Source organism: Carassius gibelio, chromosome B3 (assembly GCF_023724105.1).
Source record: "Carassius gibelio isolate Cgi1373 ecotype wild population from Czech Republic chromosome B3, carGib1.2-hapl.c, whole genome shotgun sequence".
Classification (NCBI taxonomy): domain Eukaryota; kingdom Metazoa; phylum Chordata; class Actinopteri; order Cypriniformes; family Cyprinidae; genus Carassius; species Carassius gibelio.
Window position 1 is genome coordinate 48,216,094 of NC_068398.1, and position 22,576 is coordinate 48,238,669.

General features: G+C 48.7%; 2 long non-coding RNA genes across 2 annotated transcripts in view; both read left to right on the top strand.

Annotated features, from left to right (window-relative positions):
- The window catches only part of LOC127952332 (uncharacterized), a 35,276-nt gene that overhangs the window by 6,284 nt on the left and 6,416 nt on the right, over positions 1 to 22,576 (top strand). Inside the window, exons 2-4 of the long non-coding RNA XR_008152911.1 lie at positions 5,066 to 5,444; positions 9,995 to 10,189; positions 17,051 to 17,270. This is a non-coding gene — a long non-coding RNA (uncharacterized LOC127952332). The remainder of the gene's footprint in view (positions 1 to 5,065; positions 5,445 to 9,994; positions 10,190 to 17,050; positions 17,271 to 22,576) is intronic.
- On the top strand, positions 12,839 to 15,178 carry LOC127952333 (uncharacterized). Its single transcript, XR_008152912.1, has 3 exons — positions 12,839 to 13,390; positions 14,025 to 14,306; positions 14,437 to 15,178. It is a non-coding gene; the product is annotated as an uncharacterized LOC127952333 (long non-coding RNA).

Genomic DNA, 22,576 nt, shown 5'->3' on the forward strand with positions numbered 1-22,576 from the left:
CCTGATTCAAATGAGCCCACCCCCTTGTCTCTATGACTATGTGATCCATAGTTATGTTCAATACAAAATCCCTATGTAATTTCCCATTGTAGCCCTCCCTATACTTAGTATGGGGCAAATTTGGGGGGCTCTTGCGCCCCAGGGGTACAACTTATACCCCATTGCGAGGTATGTTCTCATACAGCCTGATAGCCTCTCCAAATGTGGTGATTCACATGTTTCTGCGAAATTCTCGTTCGGAGCTATGATCCGCCAAAGTTGGCCGTAATGCATTGTCTATGCGATTTTTCGGCCGTTATTTCGCCCGGTGTACGAACATCGTACGCCCGATCGCTTATAAAAGTCATAGCACACCATTCCCGACTAGGCCGCACGATTTGACGCCTCTTTTGCGGGTCTGTGACGAAAACTGCGGGACTAGTTACGCGCCGAAGTTTTGGCGGAAGAAGAATAAGAATAATCTATAATAATAAGTATGTGAGATAATAGTAGTAGTGCTTTGCCTCCGGCAAGCACCACTAACTAGAAGGTACATTTCCTGAAGAAAATGTGAGTGGTGCTTGCAGTGGCAAAACTCGCCCCTCTGTTGCTAAGGTGTGGTTGCTAGGGTACCCGGGGTGGTTGCTAGGGTGGTTGCTATGGTAACCTGGGTGGTTGCTAGGGCCGTTGCTAAGGTACACAAGGTGGTTGCTAGGGTAATTGGGGCAGTTGCTAGGGTGTTGCTATGTGGTTGCTAGGGTGCCCGGGTGGTTGCTAGGGCGGTTGCTAGGGTCCCCAAGATGGTTGCTAGGGCCGTTGCTAGGGTACTCAGGTTGGTTGCTAGGGTAATCGGGGTGGTTGCTAGGGTGTTGCTATGTGGTTGCTAGGGTACCCAGGGTGGTTGCTAGGGCGGTTGCTAGGGTCCCCATGATGGTTGCTAGGGCCGTTGCTAGGGTACCCAGGTTGGTTGCTAGGGTAATCGGGGTGGTTGCTAGGGTGTTGCTATGTGGTTGCTAGGGTACCCGGGGTGGTTGCTAGGGCGGTTGCTAGGGTCCCCATGATGGTTGCTAGGGCCGTTGCTAGGGTACCCAGGTTGGTTGCTAGGGTAATCGGGGTGGTTGCTAGGGTGTTGCTATGTGGTTGCTAGGGTACCCGGGGTGGTTGCTAGGGCGGTTGCTAGGGTCCCCATGATGGTTGCTAGGGCCGTTGCTAGGGTACCCAGGGTGGTTGCTAGGGTAATCGGGGTGGTTGCTAAGGTGTTGCTAGGCGGTTGCTAGGGTACCCGGGGTGGTTGCTAGGCAGTTGCTATGGTCTCCTGGGTGGTTGCTATGATGTTACTAGGTGGTTGGTAGTTGTCACAGATGGTCACTATGTAGTTATTATAGAGTTCTTAGCCCATTTGAGCACTTAGCTAATCACTATTAGCATGTAGCTAATCACTGCTAGCATGACAAGCATGTTGGAAGTCCAGTGTGCTAGCATGAGTCAAAAAATCCAACCGCCATGTCTGTACGATGTTCTGATGCAGAGATATAGGTCATGCAAAACGGTTGCTAGGGTACTCTGTTTGGTTGCTATGGAGTGGCTTGGCAGCTGCCAATGGTGATACTCCAAAGGCTGCTCGCCAATATAAACCAACCCCCATGCCTCTACGATGTTCTGATGAAGAGATATAGATCTTGCAAAACGGTTGCTAGGGTACTGTGTTTGGTTGCTAGGGAGTGGCCTGGCAACTGCCAATGATGATACTCCGAAGTCTGCTTGCTAGTATGAATTACATAAACCAACCCCCATGCCTTTATGATATTCAGATTTGAAGATATCTCTCTATGCTTTTGGTCGCTAGGGAGGTCCAAATGGTTGCTAGGGCGTGGCTATGAAGTGTTGAAGGTGATTCGTGATTGGCCATTTGCTGCCCCGAGTCAAACGAGCCAACCCTCATGTTTCTATGACACTTCTATCCAAAGTTATTCATTTTAACTTTTTCAATGGAAGTCTATGGAGCTTGTTGCTATGGTGTTCTATATGGTTGCTAGGGCGTGGCTTGATAGCTTCATAATGATCATGAGAGACTGATTGGTTGCCTGATTCAAATGAGCCCACCCCCTTGTCTCTATGACTATGTGATCCATAGTTATGTTCAATACAAAATCCCTATGTAATTTCCCATTGTAGCCCTCCCTATACTTAGTATGGGGCAAATTTGGGGGGCTCTTGCGCCCCAGGGGTACAACTTATACCCCATTGCGAGGTATGTTCTCATACAGCCTGATAGCCTCTCCAAATGTGGTGATTCACATGTTTCTGCGAAATTCTCGTTCGGAGCTATGATCCGCCAAAGTTGGCCGTAATGCATTGTCTATGCGATTTTTCGGCCGTTATTTCGCCCGGTGTACGAACATCGTACGCCCGATCGCTTATAAAAGTCATAGCACACCATTCCCGACTAGGCCGCACGATTTGACGCCTCTTTTGCGGGTCTGTGACGAAAACTGCGGGACTAGTTACGCGCCGAAGTTTTGGCGGAAGAAGAATAAGAATAATCTATAATAATAAGTATGTGAGATAATAGTAGTAGTGCTTTGCCTCCGGCAAGCACCACTAACTAGAAGGTACATTTCCTGAAGAAAATGTGAGTGGTGCTTGCAGTGGCAAAACTCGCCCCTCTGTTGCTAAGGTGTGGTTGCTAGGGTACCCGGGGTGGTTGCTAGGGTGGTTGCTATGGTAACCTGGGTGGTTGCTAGGGCCGTTGCTAAGGTACACAAGGTGGTTGCTAGGGTAATTGGGGCAGTTGCTAGGGTGTTGCTATGTGGTTGCTAGGGTGCCCGGGTGGTTGCTAGGGCGGTTGCTAGGGTCCCCAAGATGGTTGCTAGGGCCGTTGCTAGGGTACTCAGGTTGGTTGCTAGGGTAATCGGGGTGGTTGCTAGGGTGTTGCTATGTGGTTGCTAGGGTACCCAGGGTGGTTGCTAGGGCGGTTGCTAGGGTCCCCATGATGGTTGCTAGGGCCGTTGCTAGGGTACCCAGGTTGGTTGCTAGGGTAATCGGGGTGGTTGCTAGGGTGTTGCTATGTGGTTGCTAGGGTACCCGGGGTGGTTGCTAGGGCGGTTGCTAGGGTCCCCATGATGGTTGCTAGGGCCGTTGCTAGGGTACCCAGGTTGGTTGCTAGGGTAATCGGGGTGGTTGCTAGGGTGTTGCTATGTGGTTGCTAGGGTACCCGGGGTGGTTGCTAGGGCGGTTGCTAGGGTCCCCATGATGGTTGCTAGGGCCGTTGCTAGGGTACCCAGGGTGGTTGCTAGGGTAATCGGGGTGGTTGCTAAGGTGTTGCTAGGCGGTTGCTAGGGTACCCGGGGTGGTTGCTAGGCAGTTGCTATGGTCTCCTGGGTGGTTGCTATGATGTTACTAGGTGGTTGGTAGTTGTCACAGATGGTCACTATGTAGTTATTATAGAGTTCTTAGCCCATTTGAGCACTTAGCTAATCACTATTAGCATGTAGCTAATCACTGCTAGCATGACAAGCATGTTGGAAGTCCAGTGTGCTAGCATGAGTCAAAAAATCCAACCGCCATGTCTGTACGATGTTCTGATGCAGAGATATAGGTCATGCAAAACGGTTGCTAGGGTACTCTGTTTGGTTGCTATGGAGTGGCTTGGCAGCTGCCAATGGTGATACTCCAAAGGCTGCTCGCCAATATAAACCAACCCCCATGCCTCTACGATGTTCTGATGAAGAGATATAGATCTTGCAAAACGGTTGCTAGGGTACTGTGTTTGGTTGCTAGGGAGTGGCCTGGCAACTGCCAATGATGATACTCCGAAGTCTGCTTGCTAGTATGAATTACATAAACCAACCCCCATGCCTTTATGATATTCAGATTTGAAGATATCTCTCTATGCTTTTGGTCGCTAGGGAGGTCCAAATGGTTGCTAGGGCGTGGCTATGAAGTGTTGAAGGTGATTCGTGATTGGCCATTTGCTGCCCCGAGTCAAACGAGCCAACCCTCATGTTTCTATGACACTTCTATCCAAAGTTATTCATTTTAACTTTTTCAATGGAAGTCTATGGAGCTTGTTGCTATGGTGTTCTATATGGTTGCTAGGGCGTGGCTTGATAGCTTCATAATGATCATGAGAGACTGATTGGTTGCCTGATTCAAATGAGCCCACCCCCTTGTCTCTATGACTATGTGATCCATAGTTATGTTCAATACAAAATCCCTATGTAATTTCCCATTGTAGCCCTCCCTATACTTAGTATGGGGCAAATTTGGGGGGCTCTTGCGCCCCAGGGGTACAACTTATACCCCATTGCGAGGTATGTTCTCATACAGCCTGATAGCCTCTCCAAATGTGGTGATTCACATGTTTCTGCGAAATTCTCGTTCGGAGCTATGATCCGCCAAAGTTGGCCGTAATGCATTGTCTATGCGATTTTTCGGCCGTTATTTCGCCCGGTGTACGAACATCGTACGCCCGATCGCTTATAAAAGTCATAGCACACCATTCCCGACTAGGCCGCACGATTTGACGCCTCTTTTGCGGGTCTGTGACGAAAACTGCGGGACTAGTTACGCGCCGAAGTTTTGGCGGAAGAAGAATAAGAATAATCTATAATAATAAGTATGTGAGATAATAGTAGTAGTGCTTTGCCTCCGGCAAGCACCACTAACTAGAAGGTACATTTCCTGAAGAAAATGTGAGTGGTGCTTGCAGTGGCAAAACTCGCCCCTCTGTTGCTAAGGTGTGGTTGCTAGGGTACCCGGGGTGGTTGCTAGGGTGGTTGCTATGGTAACCTGGGTGGTTGCTAGGGCCGTTGCTAAGGTACACAAGGTGGTTGCTAGGGTAATTGGGGCAGTTGCTAGGGTGTTGCTATGTGGTTGCTAGGGTGCCCGGGTGGTTGCTAGGGCGGTTGCTAGGGTCCCCAAGATGGTTGCTAGGGCCGTTGCTAGGGTACTCAGGTTGGTTGCTAGGGTAATCGGGGTGGTTGCTAGGGTGTTGCTATGTGGTTGCTAGGGTACCCAGGGTGGTTGCTAGGGCGGTTGCTAGGGTCCCCATGATGGTTGCTAGGGCCGTTGCTAGGGTACCCAGGTTGGTTGCTAGGGTAATCGGGGTGGTTGCTAGGGTGTTGCTATGTGGTTGCTAGGGTACCCGGGGTGGTTGCTAGGGCGGTTGCTAGGGTCCCCATGATGGTTGCTAGGGCCGTTGCTAGGGTACCCAGGTTGGTTGCTAGGGTAATCGGGGTGGTTGCTAGGGTGTTGCTATGTGGTTGCTAGGGTACCCGGGGTGGTTGCTAGGGCGGTTGCTAGGGTCCCCATGATGGTTGCTAGGGCCGTTGCTAGGGTACCCAGGGTGGTTGCTAGGGTAATCGGGGTGGTTGCTAAGGTGTTGCTAGGCGGTTGCTAGGGTACCCGGGGTGGTTGCTAGGCAGTTGCTATGGTCTCCTGGGTGGTTGCTATGATGTTACTAGGTGGTTGGTAGTTGTCACAGATGGTCACTATGTAGTTATTATAGAGTTCTTAGCCCATTTGAGCACTTAGCTAATCACTATTAGCATGTAGCTAATCACTGCTAGCATGACAAGCATGTTGGAAGTCCAGTGTGCTAGCATGAGTCAAAAAATCCAACCGCCATGTCTGTACGATGTTCTGATGCAGAGATATAGGTCATGCAAAACGGTTGCTAGGGTACTCTGTTTGGTTGCTATGGAGTGGCTTGGCAGCTGCCAATGGTGATACTCCAAAGGCTGCTCGCCAATATAAACCAACCCCCATGCCTCTACGATGTTCTGATGAAGAGATATAGATCTTGCAAAACGGTTGCTAGGGTACTGTGTTTGGTTGCTAGGGAGTGGCCTGGCAACTGCCAATGATGATACTCCGAAGTCTGCTTGCTAGTATGAATTACATAAACCAACCCCCATGCCTTTATGATATTCAGATTTGAAGATATCTCTCTATGCTTTTGGTCGCTAGGGAGGTCCAAATGGTTGCTAGGGCGTGGCTATGAAGTGTTGAAGGTGATTCGTGATTGGCCATTTGCTGCCCCGAGTCAAACGAGCCAACCCTCATGTTTCTATGACACTTCTATCCAAAGTTATTCATTTTAACTTTTTCAATGGAAGTCTATGGAGCTTGTTGCTATGGTGTTCTATATGGTTGCTAGGGCGTGGCTTGATAGCTTCATAATGATCATGAGAGACTGATTGGTTGCCTGATTCAAATGAGCCCACCCCCTTGTCTCTATGACTATGTGATCCATAGTTATGTTCAATACAAAATCCCTATGTAATTTCCCATTGTAGCCCTCCCTATACTTAGTATGGGGCAAATTTGGGGGGCTCTTGCGCCCCAGGGGTACAACTTATACCCCATTGCGAGGTATGTTCTCATACAGCCTGATAGCCTCTCCAAATGTGGTGATTCACATGTTTCTGCGAAATTCTCGTTCGGAGCTATGATCCGCCAAAGTTGGCCGTAATGCATTGTCTATGCGATTTTTCGGCCGTTATTTCGCCCGGTGTACGAACATCGTACGCCCGATCGCTTATAAAAGTCATAGCACACCATTCCCGACTAGGCCGCACGATTTGACGCCTCTTTTGCGGGTCTGTGACGAAAACTGCGGGACTAGTTACGCGCCGAAGTTTTGGCGGAAGAAGAATAAGAATAATCTATAATAATAAGTATGTGAGATAATAGTAGTAGTGCTTTGCCTCCGGCAAGCACCACTAACTAGAAGGTACATTTCCTGAAGAAAATGTGAGTGGTGCTTGCAGTGGCAAAACTCGGCGCCCTGTAGCCACCCATGATGCCTGTGTGATGTTTTGAAGCAGAGAAAGAAGGATTTATATTGCTACATGGTTGCTAGGGTGCTCTATATGGTTGCTATGGTGTGACTATATAGTTTATGGGGTGATATTTAAAGATTATTTACCAGCCTGAATGCAAAAAGCCCAAGCCAGTGTTTCTATATAGTTATTTTTGCTGAGATACAGCTTTTAAATGTAGTTAAACAGTTGCTAGGGGGCTAAAATTGGTTGCTAGGGCATGGATATGAAGTTGTTATGTCACTACTTATGGACTGCTTGATAGGCCGAGTCAAAAGAGCCCTCTCCCAAGCCTCTATGACTTTCTAATCCAAAGATATGATGTCAGATAGTTTTTCCAATGTTAAGTCAATGGGATATTTTCACACATTTTCTTCGCCCGCTGTACGATTATCGTAAGTCCGATTGCTTAGAAAAGTCATAGCACACCTCTCCTCAATATCCCGCACGATTTGACACCTCATTCATGGGTCTGTGACAAAAAATGCGGGAGGAGTAGCGTGCCAAAGTTTTGTCAAGGCGAATAGTAATAGTAACACTAGAAGGTACATTTCCTGAAGAAAATGTGAGTGGTGCTTGCAGTGGCAAAACTCTGCGCCCTGTAGCCACCCATGATGCCTGTGGGATGTTGTGGAGCCGTGATATAAGTTCTTTATATTGCTATATGGTTGCTAGGGTGCTCTATATGGTTGCTATGATGTGGCTAGGGTACCCAGGGTGGTTGCTAGGGTAATCGGGGTGGTTGCTAGGGTGTTGCTATGTGGTTGCTAGGGTACCAGGGGTGGTTGCTAGGGCGGTTGCTAGGGTCCCCATAATGGTTGCTAGGGCCGTTGCTAGGGTACTCAGGGTGGTTGCTAGGGTAATTGGGGTGGTTGCTAGGGTGTTTCTATGTGGTTGCTAGGGTACCCGGGGTGGTTGCTAGGGCGGTTGCTAGGGTCCCCATGATGGTTGCTAGGGCCGTTGCTAAGGTACCCAGGGTGGTTGCTAGGGTAATCGGGGTGGTTGCTAGGGTGTTGCTATGTGGTTGCTAGGGTACCCGGGGTGGTTGCTAGGGCGGTTGCTAGGGTCCCCATGATGGTTTTTAGGGCCGTTGCTAGGGTACCCAGGGTGGTTGCTAGGGTAATCGGGGTGGTTGCTAGGGTGTTGCTATGTGGTTGCTAGGGTACCCGGGGTGGTTGCTAGGGCGGTTGCTAGGGTCCCCATGATGGTTGCTAGGGCCGTTGCTAGGGTACTCAGGGTGGTTGCTAGGGTAATTGGGGCGGTTGCTAGGGTGTTGCTATGTGGTTGCTAGGGTACCCGGGGTGGTTGCTAGGCAGTTGCTATGGTAACTGTGGTGGTTGTTATGATGTTACTTGGTGGTTGGTAGTTGTCACAGATGGTCACTATGTAGTTATTATAGAGTTCTTAGCCCATTTGAGCACTTAGCTAATCACTATTAGCATGTAGCTAATCACTGCTAGCATGACTAGCATGTTGGAAGTCCAGTGTGCTAGCATGAGTCAAAAAATCCAACCGCCATGTCTGTACGATGTTCTGATGCAGAGATATAGGTCGTGCAAAACGGTTGCTAGGGTACTCCATTTGGTTGCTATGGAGTGGCTTGGCAGCTGCCAATGGTGATACTCCAAAGGCTGCTCGCCAATATAAACCAACCCCCATGCCTATACGATGTTCTGATGCAGAGATATAGATCTTGCAAAACGGTTGCTAGGGTACTGTGTTTGGTTGCTAGGGAGTGGCCTGGCAGCTGCCATTGATGATACTCCAATGGTTGCTTGCTAATATAAACCAACCCCCATGCTTCTATGTCTTTCAGATGTTAAGATATATCTCTATACTTTTGGTCGCTAGGGAGGTCCAAATGGTTGCTAGGGCGTGGCTATGTAGTGTTGAAGGTGATTCGTGATTGGCCGTTTGCTGCCCTGAGTCAAACGAGCCCACCCTCATGTTTCTATTACACTTCTATCCAAAGTTATTCATTTGATCTTTTTCAATGGAAGTCTATGGGGCTTGTTGCTATGGTGCTCTAATTGGTTGCTAGGGCGTGGCTTGATAGATTCACAGTGATCCAGAGAGACTGATTGGTTGCCTGATTCAAATAAGCCCACCCCCTTGTCTCTATGACACTGTGATCCAGAGTTATGTTCAATACAAAATCCCTTTGTAATGTCCCATAGCAGGAAAAGTCCTCCCTATACTTTGTATTAGGGGCAATTTTGGGGGGCTCTTGCGCCCCAGGGGTACAACTTATACCCCACTGTGGGGTATGTTCTCGCCCAGCCTGATAGCCTCTCCAAATGTGGAGATTCACGTGTTTCTGCGAAATTCTCTCTCGGAGCTACGATCCGTCAAAGTTGGCCGCAATGCATTGTCTATGCGATTTTTCGCCCGTTTTTTCGCCCGGTGTACGAACATCGTACGCCCGATAGCTTATAAAAGTCATAGCACACCATTCCCGATTAGGCCGCACGATTTGACGCCTGTTTCGTTGGTCTGTGACAAAAACTGCGGGACTAGTTACGCGCCGAAATTTGTACGGATCTAGTATAATAATAACTAGAAGGTACATTTCCTGAAGAAAATGTGAGTGGTGCTTGCAGTGGCAAAACTCGCCCCTCTGTTGCTAAGGTGTGGTTGGTAGGACCATTGCTAAGGTGCACTTGGTTGCTATGGTGGTTGCTAGGGTCCCCTTGATGGTTGCTAAGGCCGTTGCTAGGGTACCCAGGGTGGTTGCTAGGGTGTTGCTATGTGGTTGCTAGGGTACCCGGGGTGGTTGCTAGGGCGGTTGCTAGGGTCCCCATGATGGTTGCTAGGGCCGTTGCTAGGGTACTCAGGGTGGTTGCTAGGGTAATCGGGGTGGTTGCTAGGGTGTTGCTATGTGGTTGCTAGGGTACCCGGGGTGGTTGCTAGGGCGGTTGCTAGGGTCCCCATGATGGTTGCTAGGGCCGTTGCTAAGGTACCCAGGGTGGTTGCTAGGGTAATCGGGGCGGTTGCTAGGGTGCTGCTATGTGGTTGCTAGGGTACCCGGGGTGGTTGCTAGGGCGGTTGCTATGGTAACCTGGGTGGTTGCTAGGCAGTTGCTACGGTACTTGGGGCGGTTGCTAAGGTGTTGCTAGGCGGTTGCTAGGGTGTTTTGGCTGGTTGCTAGGCAGTTGCTATGGTCTCCTGGCTGGTTGCTATGATGTTACTAGGTGGTTGGTAGTTGTCACAGATGGTCACTATGTAGTTATTATAGAGTTCTTAGCCCATTTGAGCACTTAGCTAATCACTATTAGCATGTAGCTAATCACTGCTAGCATGACTAGCATGTTGGAAGTCCAGTGTGCTAGCATGAGTCAAAAAATCCAACCGCCATGTCTGTACGATGTTCTGATGCAGAGATATAGGTCGTGCAAAACGGTTGCTAGGGTACTCCGTTTGGTTGCTATGGAGTGGCTAGGCAGCTGCCAATGGTGATACTTCAAAGTCTGCTTGACAATATAAACCAACCCCCATTCTTCTATGTGTTTCAGATGTTAAGATATCTCTCTATACTTTGGGTTGCTAGGTAGCTCTTAATGGTTGCTAGGGCGTGGCTAGGTTGTCTTGAAGGAGATACATGATTGGCCGTTTGCTGCCCGAGTGAAACGAGCCCACCCTCATGTTTCTATGACACTTCTATCCAAAGTTATTCATTTGATCTTTTTCAATGGAATTCAATGGGGCTTGTTGCTATGGTGCTCTATATGGTTGCTAGGGCGTGGCTTGATAGCTTCATAGTGATCATGAGAGTCTGATTGGTTGCCTGATTCAAATGAGCCCACCCCCTTGTCTGTATGACTATGTGATCCATAGTTATGTTCAATGCAAAATCCCTATGTAATTTCCCACAGTAGGAAAAACACATTGTTTCATTGGTGATCCCTCACCATTGGCATAGAATGGGGCAACTTTGGGGGGCTCTTGCGCCCCAGGGGTACAACTTATACCCCATTGCGGGGTATGATCGCGCACAGCCTGATAGCCTCTCCAAATGTGGTGATTCACATGTTTCTGCAAAATTCTCTCTCGGAGCTACGAGCCGTCAAAGTTGGCCGCAATGCATTGTCTATGGGATTTTTCGCCCGATTTTTCGCCCGGTGTACGAACATCGTACACCCGATCGCTTATAAAAGTCATAGCACACCATTCCCGACTAGGCCGCACGATTTGACGCCTCTTTTGCGGGTCTGTGACGAAAACTGCGGGACTAGTTACGCGCCGAAATTCGTACGGAAGAAGTAAGAATAATAAGAAGAATAATAAGTATGTGAGATAATAATAGTGATGCCTTGCCTCCGGCAAGCACCACTAATAATAAGTATGTGAGATAATAATAGTGATGCCTTGCCTCCGGCAAGCACCACTAATAATAACTAGAAGGTACATTTCCTGAAGAAAATGTGAGTGGTGCTTGCAGTGGCAAAACTCTGCGCCTTGTTGCTAGGTTGTTGCAATGAGGTTGCTACGGTGGTTGCTAAGGTACCCTGGGTGGTTGCTCAGGCGGTTGCTAGGGTCCCCATGATGGTTGCTAAGGTACCCAGGGTGGTTGCTAGGGTAATCTGAATGGTTGCTAGGGTCTTGCTATGTGGTTGCTAGGGTACCCGGGGTGGTTGCTAGGGCGGTTGCTAGGGTCCCCATGATGGTTGCTAGGGCCGTTGCTAGGGTACCCAGGGTGGTTGCTAGGGTGTTGCTATGTGGTTGCTAGGGTACCCGGGGTGGTTGCTAGGGCGGTTGCTAGGGTCCCCATGATGGTTGCTAGGGCCGTTGCTAGGGTACTCAGGATGGTTGCTAGGGTAATCGGGGTGGTTGCTAGGGTGTTGCTATGCGGTTGCTAGGGTACCCGGGGTGGTTGCTAGGGCGGTTGCTAGGGTCCCCATGATGGTTGCTAGGGCCGTTGCTAAGGTACCCAGGGTGGTTGCTAGGGTAATTGGGGCAGTTGCTAGGGTGTTGCTATGTGGTTGCTAGGGTACCCGGGGTGGTTGCTAGGGCGGTTGCTAGGGTCCCCATGATGGTTGCTAGGGCCGTTGCTAAGGTACCCAGGGTGGTTGCTAGGGTAATCGGGGCGGTTGCTAGGGTGTTGCTATGTGGTTGCTAGGGTACCCGGGGTGGTTGCTAGGGCGGTTGCTATGGTAACCTGGGTGGTTGCTAGGCAGTTGCTACGGTACTTGGGGTGGTTGCTAAGGTGTTGCTAGGCGGTTGCTAGGGTGTTTTGGCTGGTTGCTAGGCAGTTGCTATGGTCTCCTGGGTGGTTGCTATGATGTTACTAGGTGGTTGGTAGTTGTCACAGATGGTCGCTTTGTAGTTATTATAGAGTTCTTAGCCCATTTGAGCACTTAGCTAATCACTATTAGCATGTAGCTAATCACTGCTAGCATGACTAGCATGTTGGAAGTCCAGTGTGCTAGCATGAGTCAAAAAATCCAACCGCCATGTCTGTACGATGTTCTGATGCAGAGATATAGGTCGTGCAAAATGGTTGCTAGGGTACTCTGTTTGGTTGCTATGGAGTGGCCTGGCAGCTGCCAATGGTGATACTCCAAAGGCTGCTCGCCAATATAAACCAACCCCCATGCCTCTACGATGTTCTGATGCAGAGATATAGATCTTGCAAAACGGTTGCTAGGGTACTGTGTTTGGTTGCTAGGGAGTGGCCTGGCAACTGCCAATGATGATACTCCGAAGTCTGCTTGCTAGTATGAATGATATAAACCAACCCCCATGCCTTTATGATATTCAGATTTGAAGATATCTCTCTATGCTTTTGGTCGCTAGGGAGGTCCAAATGGTTGCTAGGGCGTGGCTATGAAGTGTTGACGGTGATTCGTGATTGGCCATTTGCTGCCCCGAGTCAAACGAGCCAACCCTCATGTTTCTATGACACTTCTATGCAAAGTTATTCATTTTATATTTTTCAATGGAAGTCTATGGAGCTTGTTGCTATGGTGCTCTATCTGGTTGCTAGGGCGTGGCTTGAAAGCTTTATAATGATCATGAGAGTCTGATTGGTTGCCTGATTCAAATGAGCCCACCCCCTTGTCTCTATGACTATGTGATCCATAGTTATGTTCAATGTAAAATCCCTATGTAATTTCCCACAGTAGGAAAAACACATTGTTTCATGGGCGATCCCTCACCATTGACTTAGTATGGGGCAAATTTGGGGGGCTCTAGCCCCCCAGGGGTACAACTTATACCCCAATGCAGGGTATGTTCTTGCACAGCCTCATAGCCTCTCCAAATGTGGTGATTCACATGTTTCTGCGAAATTCTCTCTCGGAGCTACGATCCGTCAAAGTTGGACGTAATGCGTTGTCTATGCGATTTATCGGCCGATATTTCGCCCGGTGTACGAACATCGTACGCCCGATCGCTTATAAAAGTCATAGCACACCATTCCCGATTAGGCCGCACGATTTGACGCCTGTTTCGTTGGTCTGTGACGAAAACTGCGGGACTAGTTACGCGCCGAAATTTGTACGGAATCTATAAGAAGAATAAGAATAATAATAAGTATGTGAGATAGTAATAGTGTTGCCTTGCCTCCGGCAAGCACCACTAACTAGAAGGTACATTTCCTGAAGAAAATGTGAGTGGTGCTTGCAGTGGCAAAACTCTGCGCCCTGTAGCCACCCATGATGCCTGTGTGATGTTTTGAAGTAGAGATAGAAGGATTTATATTGCTACATGGTTGCTAGGGTGCTCTATATGGTTGCTATGGTGTGACTATATAGTTTATGGGGTGATATTTAAAGATTATTTACCAGCCTGAATGCAAAAAGCCCAAGCCAGTGTTTCTATATAGTTATTTTTTGCTGAGATACAGCTTTTAAATGTAGTTAAACAGTTACTAGGGGGCTAAAATTGGTTGCTAGGGCATGGATATGAAGTTGTTATGTCACTACTTATGGACTGTTTGATAGGCCGAGTCAAAAGAGCCCTCTCCCAAGCCTCTATGACTTTCTGATCCAAAGATATGATGTCAGATAGTTTTTCCAATGTTAAGTCAATGGGATATTTTCACACATTTTCTTCGCCCGCTGTACGATTATCGTAAGTCCGATTGCTTAGAAAAGTCATAGCACACCTCTCCTCAATAACCCGCACGATTTGACACCTCATTCATGGGTCTGTGACAAAAAATGCGGGAGGAGTAGCGTGCCAAAGTTTTGTCAAGGCGAATAGTAATAGTAACACTAGAAGGTACATTTCCTGAAGAAAATGTGAGTGGTGCTTGCAGTGGCAAAACTCGCCCCTCTGTTGCTAAGGTGTGGTTGCTAGGGTACCCGGGGTGGTTGCTAGGGTGGTTGCTATGGTAACCTGGGTGGTTGCTAGGGCCGTTGCTAAGGTACACAAGGTGGTTGCTAGGGTAATTGGGGCAGTTGCTAGGGTGTTGCTATGTGGTTGCTAGGGTGCCCGGGTGGTTGCTAGGGCGGTTGCTAGGGTCCCCAAGATGGTTGCTAGGGCCGTTGCTAGGGTACTCAGGTTGGTTGCTAGGGTAATCGGGGTGGTTGCTAGGGTGTTGCTATGTGGTTGCTAGGGTACCCAGGGTGGTTGCTAGGGCGGTTGCTAGGGTCCCCATGATGGTTGCTAGGGCCGTTGCTAGGGTACCCAGGTTGGTTGCTAGGGTAATCGGGGTGGTTGCTAGGGTGTTGCTATGTGGTTGCTAGGGTACCCGGGGTGGTTGCTAGGGCGGTTGCTAGGGTCCCCATGATGGTTGCTAGGGCCGTTGCTAGGGTACCCAGGTTGGTTGCTAGGGTAATCGGGGTGGTTGCTAGGGTGTTGCTATGTGGTTGCTAGGGTACCCGGGGTGGTTGCTAGGGCGGTTGCTAGGGTCCCCATGATGGTTGCTAGGGCCGTTGCTAGGGTACCCAGGGTGGTTGCTAGGGTAATCGGGGTGGTTGCTAAGGTGTTGCTAGGCGGTTGCTAGGGTACCCGGGGTGGTTGCTAGGCAGTTGCTATGGTCTCCTGGGTGGTTGCTATGATGTTACTAGGTGGTTGGTAGTTGTCACAGATGGTCACTATGTAGTTATTATAGAGTTCTTAGCCCATTTGAGCACTTAGCTAATCACTATTAGCATGTAGCTAATCACTGCTAGCATGACAAGCATGTTGGAAGTCCAGTGTGCTAGCATGAGTCAAAAAATCCAACCGCCATGTCTGTACGATGTTCTGATGCAGAGATATAGGTCATGCAAAACGGTTGCTAGGGTACTCTGTTTGGTTGCTATGGAGTGGCTTGGCAGCTGCCAATGGTGATACTCCAAAGGCTGCTCGCCAATATAAACCAACCCCCATGCCTCTACGATGTTCTGATGAAGAGATATAGATCTTGCAAAACGGTTGCTAGGGTACTGTGTTTGGTTGCTAGGGAGTGGCCTGGCAACTGCCAATGATGATACTCCGAAGTCTGCTTGCTAGTATGAATTACATAAACCAACCCCCATGCCTTTATGATATTCAGATTTGAAGATATCTCTCTATGCTTTTGGTCGCTAGGGAGGTCCAAATGGTTGCTAGGGCGTGGCTATGAAGTGTTGAAGGTGATTCGTGATTGGCCATTTGCTGCCCCGAGTCAAACGAGCCAACCCTCATGTTTCTATGACACTTCTATCCAAAGTTATTCATTTTAACTTTTTCAATGGAAGTCTATGGAGCTTGTTGCTATGGTGTTCTATATGGTTGCTAGGGCGTGGCTTGATAGCTTCATAATGATCATGAGAGACTGATTGGTTGCCTGATTCAAATGAGCCCACCCCCTTGTCTCTATGACTATGTGATCCATAGTTATGTTCAATACAAAATCCCTATGTAATTTCCCATTGTAGCCCTCCCTATACTTAGTATGGGGCAAATTTGGGGGGCTCTTGCGCCCCAGGGGTACAACTTATACCCCATTGCGAGGTATGTTCTCATACAGCCTGATAGCCTCTCCAAATGTGGTGATTCACATGTTTCTGCGAAATTCTCGTTCGGAGCTATGATCCGCCAAAGTTGGCCGTAATGCATTGTCTATGCGATTTTTCGGCCGTTATTTCGCCCGGTGTACGAACATCGTACGCCCGATCGCTTATAAAAGTCATAGCACACCATTCCCGACTAGGCCGCACGATTTGACGCCTCTTTTGCGGGTCTGTGACGAAAACTGCGGGACTAGTTACGCGCCGAAGTTTTGGCGGAAGAAGAATAAGAATAATCTATAATAATAAGTATGTGAGATAATAGTAGTAGTGCTTTGCCTCCGGCAAGCACCACTAACTAGAAGGTACATTTCCTGAAGAAAATGTGAGTGGTGCTTGCAGTGGCAAAACTCGCCCCTCTGTTGCTAAGGTGTGGTTGGTAGGACCATTGCTAAGGTACACTTGGTTGCTATGGTGGTTGCTAGGGTCCCCATGATGGTTGCTAGGGCCATTGTTAGGGTACCCAGGGTGGTTGCTAGGGTAATCGGGGTGGATGCTAGGGTGTTGCTATGTGGTTGCTAGGGTACCCGGGGTGGTTGCTAGGGCGGTTGCTAGGGTCCCCTTGATGGTTGCTAAGGCCGTTGCTAGGGTACCCAGGGTGGTTGCTAGGGTGTTGCTATGGTACCCTGGGTGGTTGCTAGGGCGGTTGCTAGGGTCCCTATGATGGTTGCTAGGGCCGTTGCTAGGGTACCCAGGGTGGTTGCTAGGGTAATCGGGGTGGTTGCTAGGGTGTTGCTATGTGGTTGCTAGGGTACCCGGGGTGGTTGCTAGGGCGGTTGCTAGGGTCCTCATGATGGTTGCTAGGGCCATTGCTAAGGTACTCAGGGTGGTTGCTAGGGTAATCGGGATGGTTGCTAGGGTGTTGCTATGTGGTTGCTAGGGTACCCGGGGTGGTTGCTAGGGCGGTTGCTAGGGTCCCCATGATGGTTGCTAGGGCCGTTGCTAAGGTACCCAGGGTGGTTGCTAGGGTAATTGGGGCGGTTGCTAGGGTGTTGCTATGTGGTTGCTAGGGTACCCGGGGTGGTTGCTAGGCAGTTGCTATGGTAACCAGGGTGGTTGTTATGATGTTACTAGGTGGTTGGTAGTTGTCACAGATGGTCACTATGTAGTTACTATAGAGTTCTTAGCCCATTTGAGCACTTAGCTAATCACTATTAGCATGTAGCTAATCACTGCTAGCATGACTAGCATGTTGGAAGTCCAGTGTGCTAGCATGAGTCAAAAAATCCAACCGCCATGTCTGTACGATGTTCTGATGCAGAGATATAGGTCGTGCAAAACGGTTGCTAGGGTACTCCATTTGGTTGCTATGGAGTGGCTTGGCAGCTGCCAATGGTGATACTCCAAAGGCTGCTCGCCAATATAAACCAACCCCCATGCCTCTACGATGTTCTGATGCAGAGATATAGATCTTGCAAAACGGTTGCTAGGGTACTGTGTTTGGTTGCTAGGGAGTGGCCTGGCAGCTGCCAATGATGATACTCCAATGGTTGCTTGCTAATATAAACCAACCCCCATGCTTCTATGTCTTTCAGATGTTAAGATATCTCTCTATACTTTGGGTTGCTAGGTAGCTCTTAATGGTTGCTAGGGCGTGGCTAGGTTGTCTTGAAGGAGATACATGATTGGCCGTTTGCTGCCCGAGTCAAACGAGCCCACCCTCATGTTTCTATGACACTTCTATCCAAAGTTATTCATTTGATCTTTTTCAATGGAAGTCTATGGGGCTTGTTGCTATGGCGCTCTATATGGTTGCTAGGGCGTGGCTTGATAACTTCATAGTGATCCTGAGAGACTGATTGGTTGCCTGATTAATATGAGCCCACCCCCTTGTCTCTATGACACTGTAATCCAGAGTTATGTTCAATGCAAAATCCCTATGTAGTTTCCCATAGTAGCCCTCCCTATACTTTGTATTAGGGGCAAATTTGGGGGGCTCTAGCCCCCCAGGGGTACAACTTATACCCCAATGCGGGGTGTGTTCTGGCACAGGCTGATAGCCTCTCCAGATGTGGTGATTCACGTGTTTCTGCGAAATTCTCTCTCGGAGCTACGATCCGTCAAAGTTGGCCGCAATTCATTGTCTATGGGATTTTTCGCCCGATTTTTCGCCCGGTGTACGAACATCGTACGCCCGATCGCTTATAAAAGTCATAGCACACCATTCCCGTACAGGCCGCACGATTTGACGCCTGTTTCGTTGGTCTGTGACGAAAACTGCGGGACTAGTTACGCGCCGAAAATCGTACGGAAGAAGTAAGAATAATAATAATAATAAGTATGTGAGATAATAGTAGTAGTGCTTTGCCTCCGGCAAGCACCACTAACTAGAAGGTACATTTCCTGAAGAAAATGTGAGTGGTGCTTGCAGTGGCAAAACTCTGCGCCCTGTTGCTAGGTTGTTGCAATGAGGTTGCTACGGTGGTTGCTAAGGTACCCTGGGTGGTTGCTCAGGCGGTTGCTAGGGTCCCCATGATGGTTGCTAAGGTACCCAGGGTGGTTGCTAGGGTAATCTGAATGGTTGCTAGGGTCTTGCTATGTGGTTGCTAGGGTACCCGGGGTGGTTGCTAGGGCGGTTGCTAGGGTCCCCATGATGGTTGCTAGGGCCGTTGCTAGGGTACCCAGGGTGGTTGCTAGGGTGTTGCTATGTGGTTGCTAGGGTACCCGGGGTGGTTGCTAGGGCGGTTGCTAGGGTCCCCATGATGGTTGCTAGGGCCGTTGCTAGGGTACTCAGGATGGTTGCTAGGGTAATCGGGTGGTTGCTAGGGTGTTGCTATGTGGTTGCTAGAGTACCCGGGGTGGTTGCTAGGGCGGTTGCTAGGGTCCCCATGATGGTTGCTAGGGCCGTTGCTAAGGTACCCAGGGTGGTTGCTAGGGTAATTGGGGCGGTTGCTAGGGTGTTGCTATGTGGTTGCTAGGGTACACGGGGTGGTTGCTAGGGCGGTTGCTATGGTAACCTGGGTGGTTGCTAGGCAGTTGCTAAGGTACTTGGGGTGGTTGCTAAGGTGTTGCTAGGCGGTTGCTAGGGTGTTTTGGCTGGTTGCTAGGCAGTTGCTATGGTCTCCTGGGTGGTTGCTATGATGTTACTAGGTGGTTGGTAGCTGTCACAGATGGTCACTATGTAGTTATTATAGAGTTCTTAGCCCATTTGAGCACTTAGCTAATCACTATTAGCATGTAGCTAATCACTGCTAGCATGACTAGCATGTTGGAAGTCCAGTGTGCTAGCATGAGTCAAAAAATCCAACCGCCATGTCTGTACGATGTTCTGATGCAGAGATATATGTCATGCAAAACGGTTGCTAGGGTACTCCGTTTGGTTGCTATGGAGTGGCTTGGCAGCTGCCAATGATGATACTCCAAAGGCTGCTCGTCAATATAAACCAACCCCCATGCCTCTACAATGTTCTGATGCAGAGATATAGATCTTGCAAAACGGTTGCTAGGGTACTGTGTTTGGTTGCTAGGGAGTGGCCTGGCAGCTGCCAATGATGATACTCCAATGGTTGCTTGCTAATATAAACCAACTCCCATGCTTCTATGTCTTTCAGATGTTAAGATATCTCTCTATACTTTGGGTTGCTAGGTAGCTCTTAATGGTTGCTAGGGCGTGGCTAGGTTGTCTTGAAGGAGATACATGATTGGCCGTTTGCTGCCCCGAGTCAAACGAGCCCACCCTCATGTTTCTATGACACTTCTATCCAAAGTTATTCATTTGATCTTTTTCAATGGAAGTCTATGGGGCTTGTTGCTATGGCGCTCTATATGGTTGCTAGGGCGTGGCTTGATAGATTCACAGTGATCCTGAGATTCTGATTGGTTGCCTGATTCAAATGAGCCCACCCCCTTGTCTCTATGACACTGTGATCCAGAGTTATGTTCAATACAAAATCCCTATGTAATGTCCCATAGCAGGAAAAGTCCTCCCTATACTTTGTATTAGGGCCATTTTTGGGGGGCTCTTGCGCCCCAGGGGTACAACTTATACCCCACTGCAGGGTATGTTCTCGCACAGCCTGATAGCCTCTCCAAATGTGGAGATTCACGTGTTTCTGCGAAATTCTCTCTCGGAGCTACGATCCGTCAAAGTTGGCCGCAATGCATTGTCTATGCGATTTTTCGCCCGTTTTTTCGCCCGGTGTACGAACATCGTACGCCCGATCGCTTATAAAAGTCATAGCACACCATTCCCGATTAGGCCGCACGATTTGACGCCTGTTTCGTTGGTCTGTGACAAAAACTGCGGGACTAGTTACGCGCCGAAATTTGTACGGATCTAGTATAATAATAATAAGTATGTGAGATAATAGTAGTAGTGCTTTGCCTCCGGCAAGCACCACTAACTAGAAGGTACATTTCCTGAAGAAAATGTGAGTGGTGCTTGCAGTGGCAAAACTCGCCCCTCTGTTGCTAAGGTGTGGTTGCTAGGGTACCCGGGGTGGTTACTAGGGTCCCTATGATGGTTGCTAGGGCCGTTGCTAGGGTACCCAGCATGGTTGCTAGGGTAATCGGGGTGGTTGCTAGGGTGTTGCTATGTGGTTGCTAGGGTACCCGGGGTGGTTGCTAGGGTCCCCATGATGGTTGCTAGGGCCGTTGCTAAGGTACCCAGGGTGGTTGCTAGGGTAATTGGGGCGGTTGCTAGGGTGTTGCTATGTGGTTGCTAGGGTACCCGGGGTGGTTGCTAGGCAGTTGCTATGGTAACCAGGGTGGTTGCTAGGCAGTTGCTATGGTACTTGGGGTGGTTGCTAAGGTGTTGCTAGGCGGTTGCTAGGGTGTTTCGGCTGGTTGCTAGGCAGTTGCTATGGTCTCCTGGGTGGTTGCTATGATGTTACTAGGTGGTTGGTAGTTGTCACAGATGGTCACTATGTAGTTATTATAGAGTTCTTAGCCCATTTGAGCACTTAGCTAATCACTATTAACATGTAGCTAATCACTGCTAGCATGACTAGCATGTTGGAAGTCCAGTGTGCTAGCATGAGTCAAAAAATCCAACCGCCATGTCTGTACGATGTTCTGATGCAGAGATATAGGTCGTGCAAAACGGTTGCTAGGGTACTCCGTTTGGTTGCTATGGAGTGGCTTGGCAGCTGCCAATGGTGATACTCCAAAGGTTGCTCGCCAATATAAACCAACCCCCATGCCTCTACGATGTTCTGATGCAGAGATATAGATGTAGTAGCTCTTAATGGTTGCTAGGGCGTGGCTAGGTTGTCTTGAAGGAGATACATGATTGGCCGTTTGTTGCCCGAGTCAAACGAGCCCACCCTCATGTTTCTATGACACTTCTATCCAAAGTTATTCATTTGATCTTTTTCAATGGAAGTCTATGGGGCTTGTTGCTATGGCACTCTCTATGGTTGCTAGGGCGTGGCTTGATAGATTCACAGTGATCCTGAGAGACTGATTGGTTGCCTGATTCAAATGAGCCCACCCCCTTGTCTCTATGACACTGTGATGCAGAGTTATGTTCAATACAATATCCCTATGTAATTTCCCACAGTAGGAAAAACACAGTGTTTCATGGGCGATCCCTTACCATTGTATGTCTATGGGGCAAATTTGGGGGTCTCTAGCGCCCCAGGGGTACAACTTTTACCCCACTTGGGGGTATGTTCTCGCACAGACTGATAGCCTCTCCAAATGTGGTGATTTACGTGTTTCTGCGAAATTCTTGCTCGGAGCTACGATCCGTCAAAGTTGACCCCAATGTTAAGTCTATGGGTTTTATCGTCCATTTTTTCGCCCGGTGTACGAACATCGTACGCCCGATCGCTTATAAAAGTCATAGCACACCATTCCCGAATAGGCCGCACGATTTGACGCCTCTTTTGCGGCTCTGTGACAAAATCTGTGGGACTAGTTACGCGCCGAAATTTTGTCGGAAGAATAATAAGAATAAGAATAATAAGAACTAGAAAGTACATTTCCTGAAGAAAATGTGAGTGGTGCTTGCAGTGGCAAAACTCGGCGCCCTGTAGCCACCCATGATGCCTGTGTGATGTTGTGTAGCCATGATATAAGTTCTTTATATTGCTATATGGTTGCTAGGGTGATCTATATGGTTGCTATGGTGTGGCTATATAGTTTATGGGGTGATATTTAAAGATTATTTACCAGACTGAATCCAAAAAGCCCAAGCCAGTGTTTCTATATAGTTATTTGGCTGAGATAGAGCTTTTAAATGTAGTTAAACAGTTGCTAGGGTGCTAAAATTGGTTGCTATGGCGTGGCTATGAAGTAGTTATGTCACGACATATGGACTGTTTAATAGGCCGATTCAAAAGAGCCCACTCACAAGCTTTTATGTCTTCCTGATCCTAAAATATGATGTCAGATCATTTTTCCAATGTTAAGTCTATGGGACATTTTTACGCAACTTTTTCGCCCGCTGTACGAATATCGTAAATCCGATTGCTAAGAAAAGTCATAGCACACCTCTCCTCAATAAGCCGCACGTTTTGACATCTCATTCACGGGTCTGTGACAAAAAATGGGGGAGGAGTAGCGCGTCAAAGTTTTGTCAAAGCGAATAGTAATAGTAACACTAGAAGGTACATTTCCTGAAGAAAATGTGAGTGGTGCTTGCAGTGGCAAAACTCGCCCCTCTGTTGCTAAGGTGTTGTTGGTAGGACCATTGCTAAGGTACACTTGGTTGCTATGGTGGTTGCTAGGGTCCCCATGATGGTTGCTAGGGCCGTTGCTAGGGTACCCAGGGTGGTTGCTAGGGTAATCGGGGTGGTTGCTAGGGTGTTGCTATGTGGTTGCTAGGGTACCTGGGGTGGTTGCTAGGGCGGT